Raw genomic sequence first — 14,278 nt, forward strand, 5'->3', positions numbered from 1 at the left:
ATGTTCATCCAGATGGCTGTGTAGATATTTCCATGTTCATACAGATGGCGGTGAAGATATTTCCATGTTCATACAGATAGCGGTGTAGATATTTACATGTTTATACAGATAGCGGTGTAGATATTTCCATGTTCATACGGATAGCAGTGTAGCTATTTCCATGTTAATACAGATAGCGGTGTAGATATTTCCATGTTCATCCAGATGGCTGTGTAGATATATCCACGTTCATACAGATGGCGGTGAAGATATTTCCATGTTCATACAGATAGCGGTGTAGATATTTCCATGTTCATACAGATAGTGGTGTAGATATTTCCATGTTTATACAGATAGCGGTGTAGATATTTCCAAGTTTATACAGATAGCGGTGTAGATATCTCCATCTTAATACAGATGGCGGTGTAGATATTTATATGTTCATACAGATGTCGGTGCAGATATTTCTATGTTCATACAGATGGCGGTGTAGATATTTCCATGTTTATAGAGATAGCAGTGTAGTTATTTCCATGTGTAAGGAGATAGCTTTGTAGATATTTCCATGTATATGCAGATAGCTGTGTAGATATTTCCATTTTCATGCAGATAGCGGTGAAGATGTATACATGTTTACACAGATAGTGGTGTGGATATTTCCATGTTCATACAGATAGCGGTGTAGATATTTCCATGTTCATACGGATAGCGGTGTAGTTATTTCCATGTTCATACAGATAGCGGTGTAGATATTTCCATGTTCATCCAGATGGCTGTGTAGCTATTTACATGTTCATACAGATAGCGGTGCTGATATTTCCATGTTTATACAGGTAGCAGTGTAGATATTTCCTTGTTTATACAGAAAGCGGCATAGATATTTCCATGTTTATACAGATAGTGGTGTAGATATTTCCAAGTTTATACAGATAGCGGTGTAGATATCTCCATCTTAATACAGATGGCGGTGTAGATATTTATATGTTCATACAGATGTCGGTGCAGATATTTCTATGTTCATACAGATGGCGGTGTAGATATTTCCATGTTTATAGAGATAGCAGTGTAGTTATTTCCATGTGTAAGGAGATAGCTTTGTAGATATTTCCATGTATATGCAGATAGCTGTGTAGATATTTCCATTTTCATGCAGATAGCGATGAAGATGTATACATGTTTACACAGATAGCGGTGTGGATATTTCCATGTTCATACAGATAGCGGTGTAGATATTTCCATGTTCATACAGATAGCGGTGTAGATATTTCCATGTTCATACTGATAGCGGTGTAGATATTTCCATGTTCATACAGATAGCGGTGTAGATATTTCAATGTTCATACAGATAGCGGTGTAGATATTTCCATGTTCATCCAGATGGCTGTGTAGATATATCCATGTTCATACAGATGGCGGTGAAAATATTTCCATGTTCATACAGATAGCGGTGTAGATATTTCCATGTTCATACTGATAGCGGTGTAGATATTTCCATGTTCATACAGATAGGGGTGTATGTATTTCCATGTTCATACAGATAGTGGTGTAGATATTTCTATTTTCATGCAGATAGCGGTGTATATATTTCCCTGTTCAAACAGTTAGCGGTGTAGATATTTCCATGTTGATAAAGATAGCGGTGTAGATATTTCCATGTTTATACAGATAGCGGTGAAGATATATGCATGTTTTCACAGATATCGGTGTAGATATTTCCATGTTAATCCACATGGCTGTGTAGATATATCCATGTTCATACAGATGGCGGTGAAGATATTTCCATGTTCATACAGATAGCGGTGTAGATATTTCCATGTTCATACAGATAGCGGTGTAGATATTTCCATGTTCATACAGATAGCGGTGTATGTATTTCCATGTTCATACAGATAGCAGTGTAGATATTTCCATGTTCATCCTGATGGCTGTGTAGATATTTCCATGTTTATACAGATAGCGGTGTAAATATTTCCATGTTCATACAGATAGCGGTGTAGTTATTTCCATGTTCATCCAGATGGCTGTGTAGATATATCCATGTTCATACAGATGGCGGTGAAGATATTTCCAGGTTCATACAGATGGCGTTGTAGATATTTCCATGTTCATACAGATATCGGGGTAGATATTTCCACGTTCATAGAGATAGCGGTGTAGATATTTACATGTTCATACAGATAGCGGTGCTGATATTTCCATGTTTTTACAGGTAGCGGTGTAGATATTTCCATGTTTATACAGATACTGATGTAGATATTTCCATGTTTATTCAGATAGCGGTGTAGATATTTCCAAGTTTATACAGATAGCGGTGTAGATATCTCCATCTTAATACAGATGGTGGTGTAGATATTTATATGTTCATACAGATGGCGGTGCAGATATTTCCATGTTCATATAGATGGCTGTGTAGATATTTCCATGTTTATAGAGATAGCGGTGTAGTTATTTCCATGTGTAAAGAGATATCTTTGTAGATATTTCCATGTGTATGCAGATAGCTGTGTAGATATTTCCATTTTCATGCAGATAGCGGTGTAGATATTTCCATGTTCAAACAGATAGCGCTGTAGATATTTCCATGTTCATACAGATAGCGGTGTAGATATTTCCATGTTCATACCGATAGCTGTGTAGATATTTCCATGTTCATCCAGATGGCTGTGTAGATATATCCATGTTCATACAGATAGCGGTGTAGATAATTCCATGTTCATACAGATAGTGGTGTAGATATTTCCATGTTCATACAGATAGCGGTGTAGCTATTTCCATGTTCATACAGATAGCGGTGTAGATATTTCCATGTTTATACAGATAGCGGTGAAGATGTATGCATGTTTACAAGGATAGCAGTGTAGATGTTTCCATGTTCATGCAGATAGCGGTGCTGATATTTCCATGTTTATACAGGTAGCGGTGTAGATATTTCCATGTTTATACAGATGGCGGTGAAGATGTGTGCATGTTTACACATATAGCGTTGTAGATATTTTCATGTTCATCCAGATGGCTGTGTAGATATTTCCATGTTCATCCAGATGGCTGTGGAGATATATCCATGTTCACACAGATGGCAGTGAAGATATTTCCATGTTCATACAGATAGCGGTGTAGATATTTCCATGTTCATACAGATAGCGGTGTAGATATTTCTGTGTTCATACCGATAGCGGTGCTGATATTTCCATGTTTATACAGGTAGCGGTGTAGAAATTTACATGTTTATACAGATAGCGGTGTAGATATTTCCATGTTTATACAGATAGCAGTGTAGATATTTCCATGTTTATACAGATATCGGTGTAGATATCTCCTTATTAATACAGACGGCAGTGTAGATATTTATATGTTCATAGAGATGGCGGTGCAGATATTTCCATGTTCATACAGATTGCGGTGTAGATATTTCCATGTTCATACAGATAGCGGTGTAGTTATTTCCATGTGTAAAGAGATAGCTGTATAGATATTTCCATGTATATGCAGATAGCTGTGTAGATATTTCCATTTTCATGCAGATAGCGGTGTATATATTTCCCTGTTCAAACAGATAGTGGTGTAGATATTTCCATGTTCATACAGATAGCGGTGTAGATATTTCCATGTTCATACAGATAGCGGTGTAGATATTTCCATGTTCATCCAGATGGCTGTGTAGATATATCCATGTTCATACAGATAGCAGTGTAGATATTTCCATGTTCATATAGATAGTGGTGTAGATATTTCCATGTTCATACAGATAGCGGTGTAGATATTTCCATGTTCATACAGATAGCAGTGTATGTATTTCTATGTTCATACAGATAGCGGTGTAGATATTTCCATGTTCATCCAGATGGCTGTGTAGATATTCCCATGTTCATACAGATAGCAGTGTAGATATTTCCATGTTCATACAGATAGCGGTGTAGATATTTCCATATTCATCCAGATGGCTGTGTAGATATATCCATGTTCATACAGATGGCGGTGAACACATTTCCATGTTCATACGGATAGCGGTGTAGTTATTTCCATGTTCATACAGATAACCGTGTAGATATTGCCATGTTCATACCGATAGCGGTGCTGATACTTCCATGTTTATACAGGTAGCGGTGAACATATTTCCGTGTTTATACAGATAGCGGTGTAGATATTTCCATGTTAATACAGATAGCGGTGTAGATATTTCCATGTTTATACAGATAGCGGTGTAGATATCTCCTTCTTAATACAGATGGCGGTGTAGATATTTCCATTTTCATACAGATGGCGGTGTAGATATTTCCATGTTTATAGAGATAGCGGTGTAGTTATTTCCATGTGCAAAGAGATAGCTGTGTAGATATTTCCATTTATATGCAGATAGTTGTGTAGATATTTCCATTTTCATGCAGATAGCGGTGTAGATATTTCCATGATCAAACAGATTGCGGTGTAGATATTTTCATGTTCATACAGATAGCGGTGTAGATATTTCCATGTTTATACAGATAGCGGTGAAGATGTATGCATGTTTACACAGATAGCGGTGTAGATATTTCCATGTTCATACAGATAGCGGTGTAGATATTTCCATGTTCATACAGATAGTGGTGTAGATATTTCCATGTTCATACAGATAGCGGTGTAGATATTTCCATGTTCATCCAGATGGCTGTGTAGATATATCCATGTTCATACAGATAGCGGTGTAGATATTTCCATGTTCATATAGATAGTGGTGTAGATATTTCCATGTTCATACAGATAGCGGTGTAGCTATTTCCATGTTCATACAGATAGCGGCGTAGATATTTCCATGATCATAGAGACAGCGGTGTAGATATTTCCATGTTCATACAGATAGCGGTGCTGATATTTCCATGTTTATACAGGTAGCGGTGTAGGTATTTCCATGTTTATACAGATAGTGGTGTAGATATTTCCATGTTTATACAGATTGCGGTGTAGATATTTCCAAGTTTATACAGATAGCGGTGTAGATATCTCCATCTTAATACAGATGGCGGTGTAGATATTTATATGTTCATACAGATGGCGGTGCAGATATTTCCATGTTCATACAGATGGCGGTGTAGATATTTCCACGTTGATACAGATAGCGGTGTAGTTATTTCCATGTGTAAAGAGATGGCTGTGTAGATATTCCCATGTATATGCAGATAGCTGTGTAGATATTTCCATTTTCAAGCAGATAGCGGTGTATATACTTCCCTGTTCAAACAGATAGCGGTGTAGATATTTCCATGTTCATACAGATAGTGGTGTAGATATTTCCATGTTCATACAGATAGCGGTGTACCTATTTCCATGTTCATACAGATAGCGGTGTGGATATTTCCATGTTCATAGAGATAGCGGTGTAGATATTTCCATGTTTATACAGGTAGCGGTGTAGATATTTCCATGTTTATACAGATAGCGGTGAAGATGTATGCATGTTTACACAGATAGCGGTGTAGATATTTTCATGTTCATCCAGATGGCTGTGTAGATATTTCCATGTTCATACAGATGGCGGTGAAGATATTTCCATGTTCATACAGATAGCGGTGTAGATATTTACATGTTTATACAGATAGCGGTGTAGATATTTCCATGTTCATACGGATAGCAGTGTAGCTATTTCCATGTTAATACAGATAGCGGTGTAGATATTTCCATGTTCATCCAGATGGCTGTGTAGATATATCCACGTTCATACAGATGGCGGTGAAGATATTTCCATGTTCATACAGATAGCGGTGTAGATATTTCCATGTTCATACAGATAGTGGTGTAGATATTTCCATGTTTATACAGATAGCGGTGTAGATATTTCCAAGTTTATACAGATAGCGGTGTAGATATCTCCATCTTAATACAGATGGCGGTGTAGATATTTATATGTTCATACAGATGTCGGTGCAGATATTTCTATGTTCATACAGATGGCGGTGTAGATATTTCCATGTTTATAGAGATAGCAGTGTAGTTATTTCCATGTGTAAGGAGATAGCTTTGTAGATATTTCCATGTATATGCAGATAGCTGTGTAGATATTTCCATTTTCATGCAGATAGCGGTGAAGATGTATACATGTTTACACAGATAGTGGTGTGGATATTTCCATGTTCATACAGATAGCGGTGTAGATATTTCCATGTTCATACGGATAGCGGTGTAGTTATTTCCATGTTCATACAGATAGCGGTGTAGATATTTCCATGTTCATCCAGATGGCTGTGTAGCTATTTACATGTTCATACAGATAGCGGTGCTGATATTTCCATGTTTATACAGGTAGCAGTGTAGATATTTCCTTGTTTATACAGAAAGCGGCATAGATATTTCCATGTTTATACAGATAGTGGTGTAGATATTTCCAAGTTTATACAGATAGCGGTGTAGATATCTCCATCTTAATACAGATGGTGGTGTAGATATTTATATGTTCATACAGATGTCGGTGCAGATATTTCTATGTTCATACAGATGGCGGTGTAGATATTTCCATGTTTATAGAGATAGCAGTGTAGTTATTTCCATGTGTAAGGAGATAGCTTTGTAGATATTTCCATGTATATGCAGATAGCTGTGTAGATATTTCCATTTTCATGCAGATAGCGATGAAGATGTATACATGTTTACACAGATAGCGGTGTGGATATTTCCATGTTCATACAGATAGCGGTGTAGATATTTCCATGTTCATACAGATAGCGGTGTAGATATTTCCATGTTCATACTGATAGCGGTGTAGATATTTCCATGTTCATACAGATAGCGGTGTAGATATTTCAATGTTCATACAGATAGCGGTGTAGATATTTCCATGTTCATCCAGATGGCTGTGTAGATATATCCATGTTCATACAGATGGCGGTGAAAATATTTCCATGTTCATACAGATAGCGGTGTAGATATTTCCATGTTCATACTGATAGCGGTGTAGATATTTCCATGTTCATACAGATAGGGGTGTATGTATTTCCATGTTCATACAGATAGTGGTGTAGATATTTCTATTTTCATGCAGATAGCGGTGTATATATTTCCCTGTTCAAACAGTTAGCGGTGTAGATATTTCCATGTTGATAAAGATAGCGGTGTAGATATTTCCATGTTTATACAGATAGCGGTGAAGATATATGCATGTTTTCACAGATATCGGTGTAGATATTTCCATGTTAATCCACATGGCTGTGTAGATATATCCATGTTCATACAGATGGCGGTGAAGATATTTCCATGTTCATACAGATAGCGGTGTAGATATTTCCATGTTCATACAGATAGCGGTGTAGATATTTCCATGTTCATACAGATAGCGGTGTATGTATTTCCATGTTCATACAGATAGCAGTGTAGATATTTCCATGTTCATCCTGATGGCTGTGTAGATATTTCCATGTTTATACAGATAGCGGTGTAAATATTTCCATGTTCATACAGATAGCGGTGTAGTTATTTCCATGTTCATCCAGATGGCTGTGTAGATATATCCATGTTCATACAGATGGCGGTGAAGATATTTCCAGGTTCATACAGATGGCGTTGTAGATATTTCCATGTTCATACAGATATCGGGGTAGATATTTCCACGTTCATAGAGATAGCGGTGTAGATATTTACATGTTCATACAGATAGCGGTGCTGATATTTCCATGTTTTTACAGGTAGCGGTGTAGATATTTCCATGTTTATACAGATACTGATGTAGATATTTCCATGTTTATTCAGATAGCGGTGTAGATATTTCCAAGTTTATACAGATAGCGGTGTAGATATCTCCATCTTAATACAGATGGTGGTGTAGATATTTATATGTTCATACAGATGGCGGTGCAGATATTTCCATGTTCATATAGATGGCTGTGTAGATATTTCCATGTTTATAGAGATAGCGGTGTAGTTATTTCCATGTGTAAAGAGATATCTTTGTAGATATTTCCATGTGTATGCAGATAGCTGTGTAGATATTTCCATTTTCATGCAGATAGCGGTGTAGATATTTCCATGTTCAAACAGATAGCGCTGTAGATATTTCCATGTTCATACAGATAGCGGTGTAGATATTTCCATGTTCATACCGATAGCTGTGTAGATATTTCCATGTTCATCCAGATGGCTGTGTAGATATATCCATGTTCATACAGATAGCGGTGTAGATAATTCCATGTTCATACAGATAGTGGTGTAGATATTTCCATGTTCATACAGATAGCGGTGTAGCTATTTCCATGTTCATACAGATAGCGGTGTAGATATTTCCATGTTTATACAGATAGCGGTGAAGATGTATGCATGTTTACAAGGATAGCAGTGTAGATGTTTCCATGTTCATGCAGATAGCGGTGCTGATATTTCCATGTTTATACAGGTAGCGGTGTAGATATTTCCATGTTTATACAGATGGCGGTGAAGATGTATGCATGTTTACACATATAGCGTTGTAGATATTTTCATGTTCATCCAGATGGCTGTGTAGATATTTCCATGTTCATCCAGATGGCTGTGGAGATATATCCATGTTCACACAGATGGCAGTGAAGATATTTCCATGTTCATACAGATAGCGGTGTAGATATTTCCATGTTCATACAGATAGCGGTGTAGATATTTCTGTGTTCATACCGATAGCGGTGCTGATATTTCCATGTTTATACAGGTAGCGGTGTAGAAATTTACATGTTTATACAGATAGCGGTGTAGATATTTCCATGTTTATACAGATAGCAGTGTAGATATTTCCATGTTTATACAGATATCGGTGTAGATATCTCCTTATTAATACAGACGGCAGTGTAGATATTTATATGTTCATAGAGATGGCGGTGCAGATATTTCCATGTTCATACAGATTGCAGTGTAGATATTTCCATGTTCATACAGATAGCGGTGTAGTTATTTCCATGTGTAAAGAGATAGCTGTATAGATATTTCCATGTATATGCAGATAGCTGTGTAGATATTTCCATTTTCATGCAGATAGCGGTGTATATATTTCCCTGTTCAAACAGATAGTGGTGTAGATATTTCCATGTTCATACAGATAGCGGTGTAGATATTTCCATGTTCATACAGATAGCGGTGTAGATATTTCCATGTTCATCCAGATGGCTGTGTAGATATATCCATGTTCATACAGATAGCAGTGTAGATATTTCCATGTTCATATAGATAGTGGTGTAGATATTTCCATGTTCATACAGATAGCGGTGTAGATATTTCCATGTTCATACAGATAGCAGTGTATGTATTTCTATGTTCATACAGATAGCGGTGTAGATATTTCCATGTTCATCCAGATGGCTGTGTAGATATTCCCATGTTCATACAGATAGCAGTGTAGATATTTCCATGTTCATACAGATAGCGGTGTAGATATTTCCATATTCATCCAGATGGCTGTGTAGATATATCCATGTTCATACAGATGGCGGTGAACACATTTCCATGTTCATACGGATAGCGGTGTAGTTATTTCCATGTTCATACAGATAACCGTGTAGATATTGCCATGTTCATACCGATAGCGGTGCTGATACTTCCATGTTTATACAGGTAGCGGTGAACATATTTCCGTGTTTATACAGATAGCGGTGTAGATATTTCCATGTTAATACAGATAGCGGTGTAGATATTTCCATGTTTATACAGATAGCGGTGTAGATATCTCCTTCTTAATACAGATGGCGGTGTAGATATTTCCATTTTCATACAGATGGCGGTGTAGATATTTCCATGTTTATAGAGATAGCGGTGTAGTTATTTCCATGTGCAAAGAGATAGCTGTGTAGATATTTCCATTTATATGCAGATAGTTGTGTAGATATTTCCATTTTCATGCAGATAGCGGTGTAGATATTTCCATGTTCAAACAGATAGCGGTGTAGATATTTCCATGTTCATACAGATAGCGGTGTAGATATTTCCATGTTTATACAGATAGCGGTGAAGATGTATGCATGTTTACACAGATAGCGGTGTAGATATTTCCATGTTCATACAGATAGCGGTGTAGATATTTCCATGTTCATACAGATAGCGGTGTAGATATTTCCATGTTCATCCAGATGGCTGTGTAGATATATCCATGTTCATACAGATAGCGGTGTAGTTATTTCCATGTTCATATAGATAGTGGTGTAGATATTTCCATGTTCATACAGATAGCGGTGTAGCTATTTCCATGTTCATACAGAGAGCGGCGTAGATATTTCCATGATCATAGAGACAGCGGTGTAGATATTTCCATGTTCATACAGATAGCGGTGCTGATATTTCCATGTTTATACAGGTAGCGGTGTAGGTATTTCCATGTTTATACAGATAGTGGTGTAGATATTTCCATGTTTATACAGATTGCGGTGTAGATATTTCCAAGTTTATACAGATAGCGGTGTAGATATCTCCATCTTAATACAGATGGCGGTGTAGATATTTAAATGTTCATACAGATGGCGGTGCAGATATTTCCATGTTCATACAGATGGCGGTGTAGATATTTCCACGTTGATACAGATAGCGGTGTAGTTATTTCCATGTGTAAATAGATGGCTGTGTAGATATTCCCATGTATATGCAGATAGCTGTGTAGATATTTCCATTTTCAAGAGGATAGCGGTGTATATACTTCCCTGTTCAAACAGATAGCGGTGTAGATATTTCCATGTTCATACAGATAGTGGTGTAGATATTTCCATGTTCATACAGATAGCGGTGTACCTATTTCCATGTTCATACAGATAGCGGTGTGGATATTTCCATGTTCATAGAGATAGCGGTATAGATATTTCCATGTTTATACAGGTAGCGGTGTAGATATTTCCATGTTTATACAGATAGCGGTGAAGATGTATGCATGTTTACACAGATAGCGGTGTAGATATTTTCATGTTCATCCAGATGGCTGTGTAGATATTTCCATGTTCATACAGATGGCGGTGAAGATATTTCCATGTTCATACAGATAGCGGTGTAGATATTTACATGTTTATACATATAGCGGTGTAGATATTTCCATGTTCATACGGATAGCAGTGTAGCTATTTCCATGTTAATACAGATAGCGGTGTAGATATTTCCATGTTCATCCAGATGGCTGTGTAGATATATCCATGTTCATACAGATGGCGGTGAAGATATTTCCATGTTCATACAGATAGCGGTGTAGATATTTCCATGTTCATACAGATAGTGGTGTAGATATTTCCATGTTTATACAGATAGCGGTGTAGATATTTCCAAGTTTATACAGATAGCGGTGTAGATATCTCCATCTTAATACAGATGGCGGTGTAGATATTCATATGTTCATACAGATGTCGGTGCAGATATTTCTATGTTCATACAGATGGCGGTGTAGATATTTCCATGTTTTTAGAGATAGCAGTGTGGTTATTTCCATGTGTAAGGAGATAGCTTTGTAGATATTTCCATGTATATGCAGATAGCTGTGTAGATATTTCCATTTTCATGCAGATAGCGGTGAAGATGTATACATGTTTACACAGATAGTGGTGTGGATATTTCCATGTTCATACAGATAGCGGTGTAGATATTTCCATGTTCATCCAGATGGCTGTGGAGATATATCCATGTTCACACAGATGGCAGTGAAGATATTTCCATCTTCATACAGATAGCGGTGTAGATATTTCCATGTTCATACAGATAGCGGTGTAGATATTTCTGTGTTCATACCGATAGCGGTGCTGATATTTCCATGTTTATACAGGTAGCGGTGTAGAAATTTCCATGTTTATACAGATAGCGGTGTAGATATTTCCATGTTTATACAGATAGCAGTGTAGATATTTCCATGTTTATACAGATAGCGGTGTAGATATCTCCTTATTAATACAGATGGCAGTGTAGATATTTATATGTTCATAGAGATGGCGGTGCAGATATTTCCATGTTCATACAGATGGCGGTGTAGATATTTCCATGTTCATACAGATAGCGGTGTAGTTATTTCCATGTGTAAAGAGATAGCTCTATAGATATTTCCATGTATATGCAGATAGCTGTGTAGATATTTCCATTTTCATGCAGATAGCGGTGTATATATTTCCCTGTTCAAACAGATAGCGGTGTAGATATTTCCATGTTCATACAGATAGTGGTGTAGATATTTCCATGTTCATACAGATAGCGGTGTAGATATTTCCATGTTCATCCAGATGGCTGTGTAGATATATCCATGTTCATACAGATAGCAGTGTAGATATTTCCATGTTCATACAGATGGCGGTGTAGATATTTCCATGTTCCTACACATAGCGGGGTAGATATTTCCACGTTCATAGAGATAGCGGTGTAGATATTTACATGTTCATACAGATAGCGGTGCTGATATTTCCATGTTTTTACAGGTAGCGGTGTACATATTTCCATGTTTATACAGATAGTGGTGTAGATATTTCCATGTTTATACAGATAGCGGTGTAGATATTTCCAAGTTTATACAGATAGATGTGAAGATATCTCCATCTTAATACAGATGGCGGTGTAGATATTTATATGTTCATACAGATGGCGGTGCAGATATTTCCATGTTCATATAGATGGTGGTGTAGATATTTCCATGTTTTTAGAGATAGCGGTGTAGTTATTTCCATGTGTAAAGAGATAGCTTTGTAGATATTTCCATGTGTATGCAGATAGCTGTGTAGATATTTCCATTTTCATGCAGATAGCGGTGTAGATATTTCCATGTTCAAACAGATAGCGGTGTAGATATTTCCATGTTCATACAGATAGCGGTGTAGATATTTCCATGTTTATACAGATAGCGGTGAAGATGTATGCATGTTTACAAGGATAGCAGTGTAGATGTTTCCATGTTCATGCAGATAGCGGTGCTGATATTTCCATGTTTATACAGGTAGCGGTGTAGATATTTCCATGTTTATACAGATGGCGGTGAAGATGTATGCATGTTTACACATATAGCGTTGTAGATATTTTCATGTTCATCCAGATGGCTGTGTAGATATTTCCATGTTCATACAGATAGCGGTGTAGATATTTCCATGTTCATCCAGATGGCTGTGGAGATATATCCATGTTCACACAGATGGCAGTGAAGATATTTCCATGTTCATACAGATAGCGGTGTAGATATTTCCATGTTCATACAGATAGCGGTGTAGATATTTCTGTGTTCATACCGATAGCGGTGCTGATATTTCCATGTTTATACAGGTAGCGGTGTAGAAATTTCCATGTTTATACAGATAGCGGTGTAGATATTTCCATGTTTATACAGATAGCAGTGTAGATATTTCCATGTTTATACAGATAGCGGTGTAGATATCTCCTTATTAATACAGATGGCAGTGTAGATATTTATATGTTCATAGAGATGGCGGTGCAGATATTTCCATGTTCATACAGATGGCGGTGTAGATATTTCCATGTTCATACAGATAGCGGTGTAGTTATTTCCATGTGTAAAGAGATAGCTGTATAGATATTTCCATGTATATGCAGATAGCTGTGTAGATATTTCCATTTTCATGCAGATAGCGGTGTATATATTTCCCTGTTCAAACAGATAGCGGTGTAGATATTTCCATGTTCATACAGATAGTGGTGTAGATATTTCCATGTTCATACAGATAGCGGTGTAGATATTTCCATGTTCATCCAGATGGCTGTGGAGATATATCCATGTTCATACAGATAGCAGTGTAGATATTTCCATGTTCATACAGATGGCGGTGTAGATATTTCCATGTTCCTACACATAGCGGGGTAGATATTTCCACGTTCATAGAGATAGCGGTGTAGATATTTACATGTTCATACAGATAGCGGTGCTGATATTTCCATGTTTTTACAGGTAGCGGTGTAGATATTTCCATGTTTATACAGATAGTGGTGTAGATATTTCCATGTTTATACAGATAGCGGTGTAGATATTTCCAAGTTTATACAGATAGATGTGAAGATATCTCCATCTTAATACAGATGGCGGTGTAGATATTTATATGTTCATACAGATGGCGGTGCAGATATTTCCATGTTCATATAGATGGTGGTGTAGATATTTCCATGTTTATAGAGATAGCGGTGTAGTTATTTCCATGTGTAAAGAGATAGCTTTGTAGATATTTCCATGTGTATGCAGATAGCTGTGTAGATATTTCCATTTTCATGCAGAAAGCGGTGTAGATATTTCCATGTTCAAACAGATAGCGGTGTAGATATTTCCATGTTCATACAGATAGCGGTGTAGATATTTCCATGTTTATACAGATAGCGGTGAAGATGTATGCATGTTTACAAGGATAGCAGTGTAGATGTTTCCATGTTC

The sequence above is a fragment of the Gorilla gorilla genome, chromosome 19, assembly GCF_029281585.2.
Source record: "Gorilla gorilla gorilla isolate KB3781 chromosome 19, NHGRI_mGorGor1-v2.1_pri, whole genome shotgun sequence".
Taxonomy (NCBI): Eukaryota; Metazoa; Chordata; class Mammalia; order Primates; family Hominidae; genus Gorilla; species Gorilla gorilla.